Here is a 21983-nt window from a genome sequence, read left to right as displayed (position 1 = left end):
AATATACCTCCATCCCCAATATCCCCTCCTCACACTATCCATTAGTCTTGTGGTAGCCACCTTTGGCTAGGAATGAACATGTGTGGCTGGCATAACTCCCCTATACCCATACCATTCACTGGTCTCCCAGTCTTATTCAGACTTCTCTCTGCCTAGCTCACTATTGTGCTTCGTTTTGTTGTTCAGTTGTGTCTGACTCTTTGTGACCCATTTGAAGTTTTCTTGTTGAAAATACTGGAGTGGTTTGTCATTTCCTTCTCCAGCTCATTTTTGTAGATGAAGAAATTGAGGCAAACAAGGTTAAGTGACTTGCCCAGGGTTGCACAGCTAGCTAGTAAGTGTCAGAGGACAGATTTGACCTCAGGAAGGTGAGTCTTCCTGACTCAGGTTCTGCACTCTATACACTGTACCACCTAGATGCCTTACTCTGCTTCCTACTTACGCACAATTCCCTCCAACTAATCCTTCTACCTCCCACATAAGCTTTCAAAGATCATTGACAGTGGCTTGGCTATCACAGCTTTAAAGTCTTTGATTATCTCCTGACTTGAATTCATCAAGGTCAAATAAATAGTTTCTTCCTTTATTTATTTGTGGGTTCAACATCTTATCAGTGATTTTGGTTCTATCCAACCCAGTCCAACGGTCTGTCTCCATTCTAGAGAAAAGAGAAGTAAAATGAAAACTGACTTGGTCTCTTCCTTCTTTGTTTCATCTCCTATTTTCATCACATTCAGCTGAAGTAGAAACCCAGACTTTTCTTTGATACTCCTTTTTCTTCCACCATAGTTAAACAACAATAATAAAAATAAAATAATCTTATGGTCCTTAGCATTCTTCTCTTTAGCTCTCAACACAATTTTTATACCTCTTTCTCAGCTGCTAGGCAATTAACTTGTTTATCCCTCAGTTTTTTCATCTGTAAAATGGAATTTATAAAACTTATCCTACCTATCTTACAAGAGTGTTGTGAGGAAAGCATTTTGTAAATTGTAAATTACTGGGGACAGCTAGGTGGTGCAGTGGATAGAGCACTGACCCTGAAGTTAGGAGGACCTGAGTTCAAATCCAGCCTCAGACCAAACACTTGATACTTACTAGCTGTGTGACCCTAGGCAAGTCACTTAACCCCAATTGCCTAAAAAAAAAATACATACAAACAAGTAAATTATAAATTACTCTGTAAATATAAGACATGATTATACTCCATAGTACAGCTTCTACAATTCTCCAATATTATCACAATCCATGTGCATTATAATTGCTCAACTTACATTACTGAATTCACCATTTGAATAGTATTTTGGCATCTCAACAGAAGAGCCTGAAAAATGGGACTATTCACTAAGTTATATTTTATTGTATTTTAGACTTTTTTTTTTGGCTGACATTTTCAACTTGGCTTTAAGGTGATTTTGGTTTCACTCAGTGAAGACAGGTATGATTTTTTTGTTTGTTTTAAAATTTTTTGGAAGCTTTTCCATTAAAAAAGCTATAGCTACCAGCACATATCCTCCAGAGATTCAATTAGGAACATAGTAAAATTCTTTAATATTTCATTTAGTTTGCAATATAAACCTGACATTGAAATGCTTTCCTCTTCTTGCATGTTTTCTCATAATCCCCACATGTAGATTTTTGAAAGAAGAATGATTATTATTATTATTACTATTATTTTGCAATCCAAGCGTCTATAGAGTAAACATACAATTTTTCTCACTTGGCAATGCAACTGGAAACTGAAAGCAAATGTGTGGCTTGTTAAGCAATTATTAGTGCCATGCTAAGATGATTGTAAGGTATTCAAAAAACACAGTCACCTTACCTACCAAAGAATTATGTGTGTGTGTGTGTGTGTTGTGTGTGTATGTTAGGTGTATGTATACAAAATCAACTGAATATTAAAGGCCTTACATATAAGGATAATGAAGTGCTTGAAGTCGTCAATCCTGATAGTTACAGTAAGATATACTAGTCCGAAAATATCAAACAAAAAACTTTTTAAAAAATCAACTCATTTGAAAAAATTATAATTTACCTAATTCTTTCTGTCCTGAAGAGACTTAGAAAAAATACAATAATCAGTTCTACAGCAAAGTCTGTTTGAAATTCTCCATGTGCCCAGGATATTATTTTATTTTTTTCCATTAAAAAATTGTATTAATAGCATTTAGAAAGTCAACAAAACAGCTGCAGCTTTTTTTGTTGCTTTTGCAATTACAGTTAACAATTGCAACTCAGTTGCAAGTCAGTTAACAGAACAATTATTCCATGTGCTGCATCAAAGACAACTGAAGATGAAAATGAACTACATCCCCATATATAACTAATTTGTGCTGTGCTCCAACAAGAACCTGCTTTAAATTTCCATGCCAATTCACAACCCTCATACTGTATGAGGCAAGGTTAGTGGCTATTGAAAATAGCACTAAAGTATAGGACTATCTAAAAACACATTCAGTAGTGTATATACAAATAAAGACACTGTACAGTTTAAAAACAAATTTTACACAGCCTTACATCTCATTTTTTTTCTTTAAAAAGTGAGTTGTATGCAGGGGGGTTAAATGCTTTATAGACAAGAAAAAAAAACTTCTGTAGCACCAACTTATTCATCATCATCATCTTCATCCTCATCATCATCTTCATCTTCCTTATTTCTTCATCTTCCTCCTCTTTTTCTTTCTTTTCTCGGTCTTGACAACTCCTCCCTTTTTACTATTAGCCTTTCCTTTAGTCTGGTGTACAGTAATATCCTTTTTATATTTTTCCTTCAGTTCAGCTGCCTTTTTTTCATAAGGTTGCTTGTCATCTGCAGTAGTATTATTCCACATTTCTCCCAATTATTTGTCACACCTCCAACAGAAAGACTTGGATGCTCCCCTTTGATTTTTGGACAATACTCAGAACAGAATAAGAAAAATGCCAAAGAAGGCCTCTTTGGTGCATTGGGATCTTTAAACTTTTTTCTTGTTTGTTTGTTTCTCCTTTAGGTAGTATGTGGCTTTTCATTTCTCTTTCATAACGAATCTTATCAGCTTTTTCCATGTCCCCAAATTTTATTTTCTCTTCAGTTAACATGGTCTTCCACCTTTCTGAGCATTTTTTAGAAAATTCTGAGAAGTTCATAGAAGCACCTGGGTGCTTCTCCTTGTGTTTTTCTCTGCAGGTTTGTGCAAAGAAGGTATATGAAGGTACTTTCCATCTCGCCTTCTTAGGATCACCTTTGCCCATTTTTGATTACTTTCCCTTAGCACCTCACAGAGTAACCCAGTGCCTGTCGGGCTCTTACTTTCCCCAGCACTCTCTCTATGGAGCTCAAGGTACTACAATGACTGTCCAGAACACTATTTTAAAAGAAAATATATTTTGTAACTTCAATAAACCGAAGTGCTTTTATATTTTCTAACCTGATACTGATTTTCAAGAGGCCCCTACCTTCCTGACTTGTTTTCCTTCCTCCATGCTCCCAGTCCCCACTGTTAGGAAATATCTGTATACTAGTTGTTTGATTTGTGAGAAAATAATTCTTCAGAAGAAAGCAAGATATTGAGTCAGGGAGCCAAAGTTCTGCCTTGAATTGCTCTAACTCACTGTGGGATCTCAAGCAACTAATTAGTCTTTCCTTTCCTCACCTTAGAAATCTGTTTAGCTCTGGAGATTTACTTGTTGGTAAAGTAGCTTGAAATTTTGCTGACTGGGGGGGTTCTTAGAGGTGCTTCTATCAGGGGTTCAAGAAATGAGCAAGCGCTGTTTGTCTATTTTATTTTTACATCTGTCAACAAGAGTTGATATCAACTTGACTACTTAAGTACTTTCAATGACTAAGATGGCAGACTTCATTACAGATTTAAATAGGCCATAGGTACAAAAAAGATCTGCTTTTAGGCTTTCCCCCCCATCCTCTGATTGTCTGTTTCCTGAACACAAACTCACTGTCTGTTTTTATATTTGAAGTAGCACAGAACCAGAATGTGCCACAGTCATTGCTTTTCTCTTTCTTCTAGCCATAACCTTAATGGACCAACAGCAGGAGTTAGGGAGGTACTCCATCACATGATAGAAACCTGGGGCACGGTCCTCTCTAACTCAGTGCAGAAATTTCCTTTTATTTGGTACATGCTTCTTGATTTCAATCCACTGTGTGCTCTATCCTGAGAGACCCAAATATTTTCATTGAATTAATGGTCTGAAAATTATACTATCATTGATTTTACTTTTCCCAGAATGATTTGAGCCAAGTAACAATTTATGAGTGTGAAACTATAGACAAATGACCTCTTAATGTAGCAAATTAATAGTCGTACCTATTAAATCTAAACATGCTTGCATTTTTATGACAGATTGACATCAACTATATACAATACCATTCATTCAATTAAAGTCTCTCATTTCAGAGCACCATAACATAAGAGTAATAAAGGGCACTGTGTTGTTTAAATCTAGATTAAACGTGTTCTCAGTATGCTTTTTTTCCTTTTTTTTTTCTTCTCTTGAGCCAAGATTGCATGACAGTGACCAGCAGTGTATGAGAGAAAGGGAAAGCAAAGAAGCTCTGCTGACCATTTTCTAGCCCTTTTTTTTAAGAGAAGAATTACCAATTACTCAAAGTTCATATGCTATTGCAGAAATAATTTTTGAAATCCTGCAAAAGGAAGTGAAACAAAATAAATAACGGTAAGGTGATGTAAAATATTTCCCCCAAGAATCTTATTACAAATGCATTAGTCACATATATTAACTAGTACTTATGAAAAATTAGATTTCTGATAAAAAGCTTAATTAACTGGCATATAAATGTATGATTGGATAAGAAGGTCAAAAGAGAAGGGTGGTTAGGACAAGAATTTAGACAGTAGAAGAAATTTCAATTATTGCCACTTATTTAAAAAAAAATTATGTGTACCAGGATGCATTTTTTTTTTGTTATCTGTGTTACTTTAGTGTATTTCTTAATCAAATAATGGTAGGTAATATTATCAGATGAGCCTGTTAGCAGTCATTCAGTTAACCTACAATTGAGTCAATTATACTGGCATTATGCCTGAGTAATTCAATGACCTCTGCTACTAGTAGGAATGAAAGTAGGCAGGACTTCATCTTAGAAATATGATGCAGTTGACACTTTGCAGGGATGGGTACACAAGAAATAAATTTTACTTAACATTTAAATATTATTTTTTGCAAAGTGGGCTGTCCTCTTATATAGGATATACTCAAAATCAAATGACCCAATTTTAGAGGATACAAATTCATTACTATTCAATTTTACCTCTTATACTTTGCATATTTCCCAAACACATAATTATTCCTGAACATATATAGCTATCATTCTTCCCTTACTATTCATACAATATTAATGCTTCTTTTTGGCCATTCCAAAGAGAAGGGGACATTTAAAGCTTACATATACACACAAACATTGACACCGATACACATACATATGTATGTATATATGTATATATATGTGTGTATATATGCAATATATATATGTGTGTGTATATATATGTAAACTTGTGGTCACCTTTACCTGACATCTCCTTAATAGCAGAAAATGACATTTCAGGATGGATGAAACCAGTACAAATACACACGAGTGATAATTTATTAAGGGAAATTACATTAGCTCCACAAAATAAAATTGAGTATAATACTTCTTTTAATGTGATTGTTCTGACATAGGAAATAAAATTTCCCAGCGGAAATAATAAACTAGTTAGGACATGGCAGTGTAAGTTTTAAAATTTCTGTGTGTCTGCACATATAAGTAGCAAGCAAGTCCAGTATTCTATTGATTGCCAGTGGGTAATAATTAATTATTAAGATAAGACATTTAATCATTGTTCCACAAAGGCAATTTTAAGGTTGAGATGTTTGTGGGTGTTTATGAATGTATGTATATGTATGTATATAGATGTAGATGTAGATAGATAGATGCACACACACATATATATGTTTCATTAACTATTTCCCAGTTACATTTCTAAAAATTTCAACCTTCATTAATTTTTTTAGAATTCCAAATTCTCTCTCCCTTCTACCCCTTCCCCATCCATAGAAAAGTCAATTAATTTATCAATTAACATGTGACATCATACAAAACATGTTTCCATATTAGCCATGATGAAAAAGAAAACACACACGTCATCATACTACTTGCTGTTGCTATGTAGTGTTCTCCTGATTCTTCTCACTTCAGTTTGCATTGGCTTTATAAGACTCTCCAGGTTTTTCTGCAACCATACTGCTTGCCATTTCTTACAGCACAATAGTATTCTTCCACAATCATATGCTGCAACTTGTTCAGCCATTCCTCAAGTGATGGTAATCCCTTCAATTTCCAATTCTTTGCCACCCCCAAAAAACTGCTATAAATATTTTTGAATAAATAGGTCCTTTTCCCTTTTCTTTGATCTCTTTGGGATATATACAGGACTTTGGGATAACAAATCCTTTCACAGAATACTTGCTATGTAGTTATTTTTTATAATTAATGTTCTATGGGGTCTTGTACAGATAGATAAAATAAAGGTTTTTAGTTGAATAAAAATATTAGATGTAAGCTTATCCTCCAGAGGCTCATTAAAGTCATCCTTGGTAAAATTCTGATAGCATAAAGGACAACAGGCATCCTTTTCCCACATGAGAGTGATCTGTTTGATCGAGTTTCTCTATTTGGAAAATTTTTGGGTTCATGTTGGAGATTATGATGCCATAGCAATATCTAAATTTTGTTTATAAATTTTTTTCATAAATCAATGAATCTCTAAATAATTAATGGGGCAATAACTTTATCTGTGGTGGTCACAGATCAAGTATAGTTTCTAGCTTGAATTTTCCAGAATATTTTGAGCTCTTTGTTTGTATTATGGGAATTTGTTATTGGTTAGTCCAAGAAAGATAGCAATATTCACATGTATCATTCTAGACATGAAATAATGTTTTGTTAAGTATTTGATAGTTGTTAAAATTTTTCAGTCTTAAATTATGTAGTTTACAATTTTTACTGTTTTCTACTGTAGCAATAATACTAATTGCTCCCATAAGGCTGGGGGCCAGACATTGGGGTACTCATTCTCTCTCTTCTAAGCTGTTGCTCTTAGCTCTAGACCCATTTGTATGGGCAGAGTGGTTTGAATCTTAGGGGTTCCTGCTGTCTAAAAATGTCAAGCTCTGTCTCATGTTCTTTATATTCCTACTCAGAGTTTCCTCAAAGGAGAAAGGGAAAAAAATGCATATATTAAGTGTACAATATAAATCAGCTACATACTTCTTCCTCACAAATAAAATACTAAACACAAAATTTCAAAAGAAGACATAATAAATTAAAACTACTGACTACTGTCACACTTTTCCAGGAGATTTAGACTTAAAACCATCAAAATGTAAAACAATTCGTGGGACTGCTAAAATAGACATTATTACATCTTGTCTCAGCTCTACAGAGTGTCCTTCAAAGCCTATTTCTTCTGCCAAGCCAGGTCAGAGAGGGGAGTTTGCCTACTATCCTATTTCCAAGAAAGTTTTATATATATATATATATTTATATAAAAATGTATATATTTGCAGAACACTATTTCTGTTGCCAGTTAACCCAGAGTAATAGATTTAAGGTTTAGCAGAACAATAGTGGGCTTAAAACATGTCCCTAACAGTGTCATGTTTAATATCAGTTTTTCTTAGATTTATGGTATTGATGAAATATTTTAAAGAAGCATTTTCCATATAGATATCAAATACCTAGGATTCTCACTATACTTAATTTTTATACATACACACACACACACACACACACACACACACACATATATATGTGTATATATATATTTAAAGCACATGAAGAGTTCATGGATATGGACCTGAGTCAGACTGCAAAAATCAACAAAGACAATTTAATTGTCATGGAGTTCTCAGGCATCTTCTTCAATAATTACTGAATTTTTAATATGTTGGTTAAATGTTTAATACATTATTCTTTATGCTTTTTTATTTTTGACACATCCTTTTTGGTTCTAAGACAATACATTGTGATAAAATGAGATAATATTTGTGAAGCACGTAGTGTAGTAAGCACATAATGGATGTATGTCATACATACACACACATACACACACTCACAAAGATAATATTAGTAAATTTCTGGCACACATAGGCACTTAATAAATACTTATTTTCTTTACTCCTTCCTTCTTCCTTATAAATGCCTATTTTGATGATATAAGCTATGTATGTGTTGTATAAAGCATTAATTTTTATCATTGTTATTATCATTATTGCTGTTATTATTTCAGGGTGGTAAGTCTAGATTAAGGTGGGAAATCCATCACATGGATGGATACATTGCTAACTTTTCTTTCAAATTTCTGATATCTCCATGTAGCAATGCCTTTGTAGTATACTCTCTTCTATCTGTAACATTCTATCTAAATACCTCTTATAAAAAGTTGTCACAGTCCTATCACATATTAGGCAGAATAGGTGTTCTGAATTCACTCATCCTAAGTTACTATGAATGTATGGGATCAGTGAGCGAAAGGCACACGCAAAAATCGCGACAAGTTCATGTTTTTTGTTTCAATTTCAGAGGTTGACAAAAGCATTTAAGGATGACTGATACAGTAAAACTAAAAACTAGTGTTACTATCACCTTAATTTTTCCTATTGTGTTCTTGAATCTAAAATTTCATTGTATTTTCTATTAAAAAAGGCATTTTTAAGCCATTAAATGGTCAATGATCTTTATGGCCATTTAAAGTTGTTATATTCCCTCAGCACATCTAATGGTTTGGTTTTAAATTTAGCAAGTCCCACTAGATACTGATGTGCTACAAAATGAAATTTCTTTCTTTCTTCTTGTGTTATTTTTTTGTCACCTTTTAAGCTACTGAGCTGAGCCCTGTAAGTGCAGTGCTTATGATGTTTCATTATAGACACAATCGTACAATTAAAATGCATGCATGGTGAAACTCAGAGCTACATTCTCAGTGTAGAGAGAGGGAATACAGTAGCAGAGCAGCAAGAAACAGCTATGGTTGACAAAGCTAATTTGCCAGTAAGCAGGAAGCTTCAGAATCTGTGTTCTACCTGGGTTCACTTCTATTGCCTCAAATTGCAGTTAGAAGAGAAAGGAAAGAAGGAACAATAGGAATGAAATAGGGATGGGGAGAAAGTCAGAGAGAAGATTGAAAAAGTATTTGGGGGAATGGGAGAAGGAGAAAGGGAAGACAAAGAAAAATGGAGGGTGCCAACTAGTTATCAATAACTGCCTTCCACTCCCACCCAACAGGATGACATATATTGCATATGAGAGTCTTGAAACATCACTTTTGGTCCCAGGTTCTACCATTTCCTCATAGTCTTTTAGAGCTGCATGTAACTTTGTGCTTTATTTAGTGCAGTTTGCCCTTTTTTGTCTTTTTCCTTTCCTTTCTGTTTTTTTTTTTGAAAGAAAGAACAAGTTCCAAGTTGGGGGGGGGAAGAGACAGTGTCACTGAAACAATAGAATACAAAATCAGAGAAGTTCATAATCAATTTCAAGATTCATCTTTTTGTCTTCCAACTCTAAACTACTTAACATATTTCCTTTTTATGATGCTAGACATTTAATTTTATTACAAATGAAATACAAGTATGAAAAATAAAATTTAAGATCTTTTCATCTTTTCTGTCCCCAGGTTCTTATACATAGAAAAAGTGCTAAGTTTTTCTCTGTAAGATATCAGCAATTCTTGTGCAAAGAACTGTTGCTTATTCTTATCTTTCTAGAACTATGGCTCATTTTGTAATGAGAAAAATCAGGGGAAAAAATCCTGTTATTGATCCTGCCAATAGGATCCAAATGGTAATTGGGCTGGAGAAAACTGAAAAAAAAATCAACTTTATGAACAGGTCCCTTTGGAAATGTGGCAGATGCAGACAGCTAAAATAAATAGTTCTGACTCAGGCTAGTCCTTTGCTACTTTAAATTCTATGATGGAACGAAATACAACACTTTTAAATCATTCAAAAGTTAATAAAAACAGGTTTACATAGCCACAACATAAAATAAAAAGATATTCCACAAAGATAATGTAGCACTTAATTCAGGTAGATGCATTTGGCTTTCCCTCCAGCTGCATGATCTTGGACAAGTAACTTAAACCTATATGTCTCAGTTTCCTCACTTGTAAAATGAGCAGGAGAATGAAATGGGAAACCACTCCAGTATCTTTGTCAAGAAAACCAAAAATGGGGTCAAGAAGAGTTGGACTTGAGTGAAACAACTGAACAATAATGATGCCAATAAATTCCTGACTAAAGCTTTGTCACCTAAAACTAGCCTAACTCCTCTGATGAGAAGAAACCTGGTAGATAGTGAACCTATCAAAACATGATACTAGCTCCTTTCATTAAAGTTAGTAGAGTGGCATCCAATGAAGCTGAATCAACTGTACCTACACTATGCAATTTTCTTGCCAATATAGTTCCCTGTTAAAGCACCATTTAAAATGGAGGGCCATGGAATTTCTTTCCCTCACTACTTTCTCCATTCTGGAATCAGTCTTCAAAAAGAGATTTAAACAGCAAAGCGAATTCCCAAGTGTGGTGCTCTGGTGCTAAGGGCTGTCAAGTTGCTTCACAGTCTGTGGGTTTACCTCAAGTGGATAATTGCAAAAAACCTTTAATTTCTTGGAAGATGCCCCATTATATGGTATTTATAGTAAAAGTCCTACCATAGTCACCCACAACTTGTCAGGAGCAAGGTTCACCAGGGTAATCTTCCATCTTGGATGTTTAAGTGGCTACTATAATAAACTAATGATATTGCCATTGTTTTTCCAAATGAAAAAAAAATGAATAAAATGAACTATAAAAAGGAAAGATTTGGCTTGCCTATTATCACCTGGCCTGTAAAAGATAGAAACCGGGCTCAAAAGTAGGTCTTTTGACCTTGTCTGTACTTTTTCTGACATGTCATAAGCTTATATGAAGTCTTTGTCAAACTTCACAGACTCCAGTGATATTCATATAATCCCAAATCCCAATCGTATAAAAATACACATTTTTGAGTAATTATTTAAATGCATTGTGTTTTGAGGCAGCTAGGTGGTTCAATGTGGAGAGCTCTGGGACTGAAGTCAGTATGACCTAAGTTCAGACTCAGATCCTTAATAGCTGTGCAACACAGGGAAATTTACTTAACCTCTGTCTGCTTCAGTTTTCTCAATTACAAAAGAATAGTACAGAAATAGAGAATAATAGAGAAATAGTAGAGAATAGTAGAGAAACAACTCATAATGTTGTTTGGAAGATCAAATGAGATATTTGTAAAACTTAATATAGTGCTTGGCACATAGTAGGTACTTAATAAATTCTGCCTTGTTTCTTATTTGTAATTCCTTCCTCCCTCTTTCCATTCCTTCTTTCCTTCCTTCCTTTTTTCCCCCTTCCTTCCTTTTTTCCCCTTCCTTCCTTCCTTCCTTCCTTCCTTCCTTCCTTCCTTCCTTTCTTCCTTCCTTCTCTCTGATTTAAGGTGTAATCTCCTTGATGGCAGATGGAATTAATTATTCTTTAAATATTTGGTAGGGGACCTAGGGAGTACAATGGATAGAGTACTGAGCCTAGAGTCAAGAAAACTCATCTTCCTGAGTTCAAAGCTGGTTTCAGACATCTTATATATAAATATATGTATACATTAAATATATATAATATGTGTATATATATATATACACACACACATGCACACACACATACATAATGTATATATGTATAAGTATATATACACACACATATATACACATACAAAACACATATATACATTATTGAGATTACTTCATTGTCTGATGCCTTTAATCAAAATATAATTTATTTGATTATCTTTTTAAATTAGATCTATTTTTGCTTTTGCTTTATCTAAAGCATAAAAATTCTACTACTGCCACTTATTTTAATTCTGTGCTTGTCTTTCTATTTCAAGTGGGTTTTTTGTCAACAAAATGTTGTTGAATTCTGTTATCCATTTCCATTTTATGGGAGGTTCATCCCATTTACATTCATAGTTATGATTGTCAATTGTGTTTCCCTCGATCTTTTCCTTTTGTTTCTCTTTCTCTTTATTTTCACTGTCGCCTCAATTTTTTCTGACCTCTGCCTTTCTTAACCTGCCCTCTCTTTTATACCACTCTTACTTTCTCTTATTACCTTTCCCTCCTGCTTCCCTTTTGGATAAGATAGGTTTCTATACACAACTAAATGTATATGTGGGTGTACACACACACACGCACACACACACACACACACACACACACACACACACATATATATATATATATATATATATATATATATATATATATATATATATATATATTCTTCCTTCTTTAAACCAGTTCAAATGAGTATGAGGTTCAAAAATTGCCCACTCCCTACTAGCCTACATTTCCCCTAGAATTGCAAAAGCTGTTTCTTGCTTGGCTCTTTTATAAAACTGAGATAGCTTTCCTTATTATTCTTCTCCCTTTACCCTTCTCCTAATGCACCCCTCTTTCTCATCCCTCCATTTTTTTTCCTCTGAAGTATTATGCTTAGTTTTACTGGGTAGGTTATTCTTGGTTGTAATCTTAGATCTTGTGCATTCCTGAATATCATATTCCAAGCCCTTCTGTCCTTTTTCATGGTAGCTGCTAAATCTTGTATGATCATGTGGCTCCACAATATTTCAGTGGTTTCTTTCTAGCCATTTTCAGTATTTTCTCTTTAATTTGTCACTTCTAGAATTTGTCTATAATATTCCTGAGACTTTGCATTTTGGGATCTCTTTCAGGAGGTAATCGGCAGATTCTTTCAATTTCTGTTTTGCCCCATGGTTCTAGGATATCAGGGCAGTTGAAATATGATGTCCTGGCTCTTTTACTGGTCATGGCTTTCAGGTAGTACAATAATTCACAAATTATTTCTCCTTAATCTATTTTCCAGGTAACTTGTTGTTGTTGTTGTTGTTGTTTTCATGAGATATTTCATACTTTCTTTTATTATTTCATTCTTTTAACTTTGTTATATTTTTTCTTGATGTCTTGTAGAATCATTAGCTTCTACTTGCTCAATTCTAAGTTTTAAAGAATTCTTTTCTTCAATTAGCCTTTTAAACTCTTTTTTGTTTTGGTGAATTCAGTTTTTTAAGGAGGTCTTTTCTTCAGTAAGTCTTTGTACTTCATTTACTATTGGTCCAATTATATTTTTAAGGTCTTAAACTCAGGACCCCTTATCCTTTGATACAAAAAGCACTCTTTTCTGCCCTGGAACTGCAACTAGGAAGGAGGTATAGACCAAACAGCACCTGGTCCAGTGCATAGTGATGGCAAAGAGGTCCTCTGTAATCTCTTTTTGACCATTTGACTTATCCTTTTACTGTTTGGGATGAAAGTTCCTGAAACTGCTGCTGCTGCTGCTGCCACCAAGGCCCATAGCTAGTGTTGTTGTCATTTGGGCTCCAGCTCAGCCCCTACTTCAGAATCACAGACCTTAGAGCCTCAAAATTGTCTTTGGCTGGAAATAAATCTCATCCCAACCTTTTGTTGATTATGCCACTGCAGAATTTGATGTGAGACATTATTTTGAAGTTGTTTGGAAAGTAATATTGTTAGGGCTCAGCTGTGGTGCTTCTTCTAATCTGATAACTTAGCTCTACTCCTAAAGGAATTCTATTTTTTTTAAGTTATAAAGTCAAAGCTAGCTTTGCTAAAAATTACTTCTTAGATATTTACTGACCCCCACTACATAGGTGGCCTTTTAAAATTCCTTTGGACTTCCACTTCTGGGAGCCAAGATGGTGGAGTAAAAAGGTAGTCACTCTCAACCTCCCCTATCAATCTCTCAAAGGCCAGAAAATAAGGAATTAGCAAATAGATTACAGCAACTTGTCACAAGAATAATACACTATGATGAGGTAGGATTTATACCAGGGATGCAGGGCTGGTTAAATATTAGGCAAACTATCAGCATAATTGATCATATCAACACCAAAACTAACAGAAACCACATGATCATCTCAATAGATGCAGAAAAAGCTTTTGACAAAATATAACACCCATTCCTATTAAAAACACTAGAGAGCATAGGTATAAATGGAGTCTTCCTTAAAATAATAAATAGCATCTTCAGCAAGCAATATATGTAATGGGGACAAGCTAGAAGCATTTCCAATAAGATCAGGGATGAAACAAGGATGTCCATTATCACCACTGTTGTTCAATATTATACTGGAAATGTTAGCTTTAGCAATAAGAAGAAAAAGAAATTGAAGGTATTAGAATAGGCAAAGAAGAAACAAAGCTATCACTCTTTGCAGATGACATGATGATATACTTAGAGAATCCTAGAGAATCAAGTAAAAAACTACTTGAAATAATAAACAACTTTAGCAAAGTTGCAGGCTATAAAATAAACCCACATAAATCATCAATGTTGCTATATAATACCAACAAAGCCCAACAGCAAGAGATAGAAAGAGAAATTCCATTTAAACTGTAGACATTGTAAAATATTTAGGAGTCTACCTCCCAAAACAAACCCAGGAACTCTATGAACACAATTACAAAACACTTTTCACACAAATAAAATCAGATCTAAATAATTGGAAAAACATCAGTTGCTCATGGGTAGGCCAAGCTAATATAATAAAAATGACAATCCTACCTAAGCTAATTTACTTATTCAGTGCCATACCAATCAAACTACCAAAAATTATTTTATAGAGTTAGAAAAAAAATAACAAGATTCATTTGGAAAACAAAAGGTCCAGAATATCAAAGGAACTAATGAAAAGAAATGCAGGGGAAGGCAGCCTAGCCATTCCAGATCTTAAATTGTATTATAAAGCAGCAATCATCAAAACTGCTTGGTACTGGCTAAGAAATAGAGTGGTGGATCAGTGGAATAGGTTAAATATGCAAGACACAGTAGTCAATGACTATAGTAATCTATTATTTGATAAACCCAAAGACCCCAGCTTCTGGGATAAGAACCCACTCTTTGAAAAAACTGCTGGGAAAACTGGAAAAGAGTATGGCAGAAACTAGGCATAGACAAATCTCACACCATATACCAAAATAAAGTCAAAATGGGTTCATGATTAGATATAAAGGCTGATACTATAAAAAACTAGAACAAGGAATAGTTTGCCTATCAGATCTATGGAGAACAGAAGAATTCATGACCAAACAGGAGATAGAGAACATTATGAAAAGCAAAATGGATAATTTTGATTACATTAAATTGAAAAGTTTTTGCACAAACAAAGCCAATGCAACTAAGATTAGAAGGAAGGTAGAAAATTGGGAAAGAATTTTTACAACCAGTCTCTCTAATAGGGGCCTCATTTCTAAAATATACAGAGAATTAAGTCAAATCTATAAGAATACAATCATCCCACATTGATAAATGGTCAGAGAATATGAACAGGCAGTTCTCAGATGAAGAAATTAAAGCCATCTATAGTCATATGAAAAAATGCTCTAAATCACTATTAATTAGAGAAATGCAAATCAAAACAACTCTGAGGTACCACATCACACCTTTCAGATTGGCCAAGATGACAAAACAGGAAAATGATAAATGTTGGAGAAGATGTGGGAAAATTGGAACACTAATGCATTGTTGGTGGAGTTGTGAAATGATCCAACCATTTTGAGAGCAATTTGGAACTATACCCAAAAGGCTATAAAAAATGTGCATACCCTTTGACCCAGCAATAGCACTTCTAGGGTTATATCCCAAAGAGATCATACAAATGGGAAAAGGACCCACATGTACAAAAATATTCATAGCAGCTCTTTTTTGTGGTGGCAAAGAATTGGAAATTGAGAGAATGCCCATCAATTGGGTAACGGCTAAGCAAGTTGTGGTATATACATGTAATGGAATACTATTGTGCTATAAGAAATGATGAATAGGCTGACTTCAGAAAAACCTAGAAAGACTTGTCTGATCTGACGCTGAGGAAAGTGAGCAGAACCAAGAGAACATTGTACACAATAAAAGCCACATTGTGCTATGACTAATGTTGATAAACTTAACCCTTCCCAGAAATACAAGGATCTAAAACATCTCCAAAGGCCTCATGATGGAAAATGCTATCCACATCTGAAGAAGGAACTATGGGATTTGAATGCAGATTGAAATATATTATTTGCTAATTTTTTTCCTTCTGTTGTGTTTTGTTTCCTCTTTCTGGTGGTTTTTTATTGGTTCTAATTCTTACTTACAACATCACTAATGTGAAAATATGTTTAATAGGAATGTATATGTATAGCCTATATCAGATTCTGTGCCATCTTGGGCAGGGTGGTGGGGAGGAAGGGCAAGAAAAATTTCAAACTCAAAATCGTATGGAAGTGATTGTTGATAAAGAAAAATAAATAAATAAATAAAATTACTTTGTATTTATTTTCAAAATGTTTTTGTTGTTCAGTTGTGTCTGACACTTTGCGACCCCATTTTAGTTTTTCTGGACAAAGATGCTGGAGTAGTTTGCCATTTCCTTATCCAATTCACTATACAGTTTAGAAATAGAGGCAAACAGGTAAATGGTCTTTCCAGTGTTGCACAGGTAGTTAATGTCTGAGACTGGATTTGAACTTAGTGCTTCCTGACTCCTGGCCTGGCACTATATCCACTGAGCCACTAGCTCCCCCATTCTGAACATTTTTTTGGCTTTATAATTGTGCAATTTATTTCCCTGGATAGAATATGATCTCTTTCATGATAAAAATTATTTCATTTTTATATTTATCTCTAGCACCCTGCACAGTTCCTAGCACATAGAATGCAGTTAATGAATATTAGATTCATTAATCAAGTTGATTAATTGATTAAAAACTCATTGTGGCTTATAGGCTACAGAGACCACGTTAAAGGACTAAATTTTCCAACACTCTGTCCCATTCTTCTTTGATTTTTAAAAAGCGCTCTCATAATCTTCTTCCTCACAACCCTCCACCAACAATAGTAACTGGTGATAGTAGAGGCGACAGAACCAAGATGGTAAAATATCATCCAAATTCTCCCCCTCAACTCCTCTAAACAGATCTTGAAAATGATTAGATTAGATTACAATGATTGCTGAGAAATCAAAGAAAAGCAAAACACAATCTTTCATTTTTTCACCACAGATCTTCCTAGGGAGACAGAGAAAACAGTGGTTACTAGAAATCTAGACAGGAAAGGAAATGTGAAGCATTCCATCGCAGGAATTGGAAGAAGAATGTGACTATATACTGGGGTCAGAAGAGTGCCAAAACACACGTAAGGGGGCCTGACTTTTTTTAAAGTACAGAATAGGTGCCAATTAGCAATACTGTTGCTCATTTCCCAGTTAAAGTGTCAGGCATCCGAGGTGGATTGAAGAGAGGACCTGTACGTTGATTTTAGGGTAAAAAGACTTAGGTTGAGTTCCCATTAAATAGCAGATTCAGAAGCAAGCAGCAATGTGGTTCTGACCCCAAGAACTGAGTAAGGTTTCAGTATCAGTTTCCATCTTTAACTGAAATAAAGTGAAAAAAGCAGTGCAGGAGTACCAGATCATGAACCAGAAGAGCCATGGGGATGACTAATATTGGCTGAGGCTATTCAAAGTCTATTGAAACTCCAACGAAGGCAAGTCCAACAGAGTGTTGCTCTGAACCATACCCAAAATATAAAATTGCAGAATTAAGTTCAGTTGAACATCAACAAACATTTTCCGGATAAGACCAATTTGTTAGTATTTAAAGCTTGTGGTCCCCAGATTGAGCTATAACTGAGAGTTTGTATTAAATCAGCAGTCTATATCCCAAGAAAAAAGCAACAGGACCAGGTCAAACATTCCCCCTTAAAAGAACACAAAGCCTGGTCACAACATAAAGTCTAAAATCTGAAAGAAGGCTCTAAGAATATGCAAGCAAGCAAACCAAAAAAGGAATCCAAGCATTTAAAAAAAAATGATTCTCAAGGGATTCTCAAGATTCAAACACAGAAGAGAATAAACCCAAAATGTCTATATTCAAAGTCTCAAATCAAACACAGCACAGTCACTAGTTCAATTAGAATTCCTGGAAGAGATAAACTTGGAATATATCTATACACACACACACACACACACACACACACACACACATATTTATAGGTAACACAAATGACAATGCTAGAAATAAAGGAAAATAAATGAGAACTATGGATGAATGAATTGCAAAGGAATTTAACAGCTTAGTTATAAAACTTACAAAACCTTACCTAAGCAATAAACTCCTATTAGAATGAAACAAATAGAAGATAATGAATCCATGAGACAACAAAATATATCAAAGCAAAATTAAAAGTGAAAAAGTGGAAAAAAATTTTCCTGGAAAAATAAGTGACCTGAATAACAGATCAAGGAGAGATACTTTAAGAATTATTGGTCTACTTAAAAGCCATGACAAAAAAGAAGAACTTAGACATCATATTTTAAGAAACCTTAAAAGAAAACTACACATATCTCTTAGAACCAGGGGGTTGAAATAAAAAAGAAATTTGCAGTTGTCCACTGAAAGAAACCACAGAATGAAAACTCTCAAGAACATTATAGCCAAAATCCAGAGTTTTCAGATAAAAGAAAAAAAAATACCACAAGTAGCCAGAAAGAGCTCAAGTATTTAACTGTATTAAGTATTTTCAGGATAACACAGGATTTAGCAGCCACTAGTTTAAAGGAGAAGAAATTTTTGAATATGGTATTCCAGAAGACAAAGTCTTACAATCGGGAAAAACTTACTGAGTGAAACTTGGATCTTTAATGAAATAAAGGGCTTCCTAGCATTCCTGATGAAAAGATAAAACCTTCAAAGAAACTTTGAATTACAGACACACTAGTTACAAGAAATATTAAAAAGGTAAATATAAGTAAACAATCGTAGGTTATATAGCAGACAAATTGTGTATATTTTATTATGGGGAAATTGTACATGTGTCCTCTCAGAATTCTATCATCCTCAGGCATCTTATAGTTTAATTAGATAGAGGAACTGAGAGTGGTTCTATTATGTTTTGATGAGTAGAATGGAAATGGGAAAGAAGAATACAGTAGGAAGGGGAAAAGGAGAGAAAGGATAGGGGAAATTCTCTCATATAATTAGAGTGCATAAGTAGAAGTTTATAAAAACCTTGGAGAAAGGTAAGGAGAATGGTTGAACATCATTTCCATCTGAATTGGACAAAGGAAGTAAAAATACACACATAAATAGGGGTTGTTGTTACTGTTGTGTCATTTTAGTTATATCCTACTCTCCATGACACTATTTGGGGTTTGTTGGCAAAGATATTGGAGTGGTTTGCTACTTCATTCTCCATCTCATTTCACAGATGAGGAACCGAAGCAAAGAGGGTTAAGTGACTTCCCCAAGGTCACACAGCTAGTATGCGTCTGAGACTGCATTTGAACTCATAAAGATCCACTGTGCCACCTAGCTACTCCTTAGTTCTAACAAATGAGTCCAAAGAAAGGATAAAAAAATACTTTAATGTAGGACAAGTGTTCCACAGAGGGGATTGGGGGTGGGGAGTGTATTTACATACCGCACCAATGGATTTCAGTTACATTTCTTCATTGTGTGGTCAATCCCTTCCTCAGTCATTAATGTTTCATTGTTGATGGCAAGACCATTGTGGCTTTTTTCTTAGCAGCCTTTTCTTTTTCAGCCCTTCCTGGTAACACCTTTCAAAGTAAACCATATAATCCTCATTAGGTCTCCTTAAGGAAGACACTTGATTATTGGTACCTTGAACAGAACTAAATGGCTCTTGAAATATTGTTAGAAGTTGGTGGTTTGCAGCAGTCACTGAAGATTCTAAAAATTGAAATGGATGTGCACCTATTTTGCTGTCATCTTGTTTTATATAGTCTTCTGCTAGTGAACTATATCCAGTTAATACTCGAACTGCAGTATAAGAAATATCATGTCCTGTGGGCTTTCCCTGGACAAGCCTCTCCTTTAATTCCCACTACTTTCTAATGTATATATGTAGAGTGACCACAACTACAAGCAAAAGAATTATGAAATCCTGAGCATTTGGTACATGTCCTGCAAACCTCTCCTGGATCTGTACTGTATATACTATACTATACCACTTAAAGACATATAGTAAAAGACATTGCAAGGGCACAGGTTAACTTTGCAGGGCAGGGAAATCAGGGTTTGTGTTGGGATAACTTCAGCATTAGTTTTATGCTGTTTATACCTATGTGTACGAAGACATGGGTACTGAAATAGACTAAGTCATCAAGGAAACAGGAAGGGAAGGGGAAAATAAGAGGGAGGATTAATTGAGATCAAGAAAGCAAAACAAATGCTAAGGCTGCACAAAAATGTTCATAGAATCTCTTTGCAGTGGCAAAAAAATTGGAAGCTAAAGGGGTGCTCATCTATTGAGGAAAGACTAAACAAGTTGTGATATATAAAAGTAATGGAATACCAATGTGCTGTAAGAAATGATTAAGGGAATGGTTTCAGAAAAACCTGGGAAGACTTCTGTGAACGAATGTAGAGTGAACTCAGCAGAATCAGATGAGCAATTTACATGAGGACAATATTAAAAAGATAAAATCTTTGAATAAATTGGAACTTGGATCAATGCAATGAACAGCCATGGTTCCACATGACTTGTGATGAATCATACTACCCACCTTCTGATAGAGAGTGATGGCCTCTGAGTGTAGATTTGGACATATTTGTACAGACATGATTAATGCAAAAATTGGTTTTGCTTGACTATACATGTGGGTAATTTTTTTTTCTCCTATTTTTCTAAGTGGGAGTCGGGAGAGAGATGGGAGAGAGACAAGGCAGACTTTTGCTGTTGAAAAAAAAATTAGAGAAAAAAAGTTATAGTAGAAGGAGAAATTCTCTTGTCACCCTACCTTTGTATTTCTAGATAAAAAAAAAAACAGGTTAAAATTTTTTGGTTTTGATTTTCATAGCAACCAGTCCAATCTAACGGTTAGGTGAGCCCATCATCAGATATGTCAGCTAGTTGCTCCAGTGCAAGTGACCGGCATCTTTGTTTTGGGCTCTTCACCAGGTGTCATAGCTTTTCCTCTGGAGTCAAATACAGTTAGTGCTAATGTGTTCAAGGCTTCTTTTGTTTGTCCTCTGGGATCTTTCTCACAAAGCACTATGAATGTTGACTGAGGTGTCCCCCTTAAGAGCAAAAATAAAAATAGGCTCAGATAACCATATTTATAATATAAGTGCAGAGGCCATATCAGCTCCATATTTCCTGTTCTTTCAGGAATCTAAAATTTCCAGGAAATTTCAGGGCAAAAGCAATAGCTATAAGCTAAAACAGAAGCTGCTTCAGACAGAGGTTCATTAGGGTTTATAAGTGTTTAGGATTTAGCTTATTTGTTCTTTTATTAGACATAAATTTTCTATCTCTAGTAAATGTGTATCACTAAGCATCCTGGTTTAATTCAGGTTTTGAAATAAAGTAATATATCCTTAGGCTATGAATAAAAACATTGTGCTTTTTGGCTTCTTAGTTCTGTCACATATTTGTTTGAAGACAGAATTAAGATAGTATTTATTTATAGCAAAATCATGGTGATTAAATGTGCATGTATTAAATAAGAATATTTCTTCAATTTAGTGTTCACTGTATAACTGAAAACTGTTTGAGTCTTATATAACTTTCCACTTTGACATGAAATCAGTTTATGCGCACCAAAACATATGTGGACTGTCAGTGTTCATTTTTTGCTAAGAGTCATCCAACTTTACACTGTTTCTTTTCTTTGTTCTTCCTAAACCATTGACATTTTTTGTAGGGAAAATTTCTTAATCTGTAAAAAAATATAATAATAATATATGCAGAGAATAATAATATTGGTATATGGAGGGAATGATAATAGTAACATAGAGAGTCTTTGTATATATGTATATAATATATAGAGAGAAATAGAGTGACAAAGAGAGGGAGACATTCCCTCCCCCCTC

General features: G+C 34.5%; 2 pseudogenes; both read right to left on the bottom strand.

The window, feature by feature from the left end:
• Nucleotides 1–2608: 2608 nt before the first annotated feature.
• LOC110210889 (high mobility group protein B1 pseudogene) lies at nucleotides 2609–3234 on the bottom strand (annotated as a pseudogene).
• A 16390-nt stretch (nucleotides 3235–19624) lies between these two features.
• The window catches only part of LOC110210862 (protein FAM221A pseudogene), a 41396-nt pseudogene continuing 39037 nt past the window's right edge, over nucleotides 19625–21983 (bottom strand).

The sequence above is a fragment of the Phascolarctos cinereus genome, unplaced genomic scaffold (genome assembly GCF_003287225.1).
Source record: "Phascolarctos cinereus isolate Bilbo 61053 unplaced genomic scaffold, phaCin_HiC Scaffold_726;HRSCAF=1367, whole genome shotgun sequence".
NCBI classification, from domain to species: domain Eukaryota; kingdom Metazoa; phylum Chordata; class Mammalia; order Diprotodontia; family Phascolarctidae; genus Phascolarctos; species Phascolarctos cinereus.
Note: the sequence above shows the minus strand (reverse complement) of the source record. Positions and strands in the feature narration are given on the sequence as shown.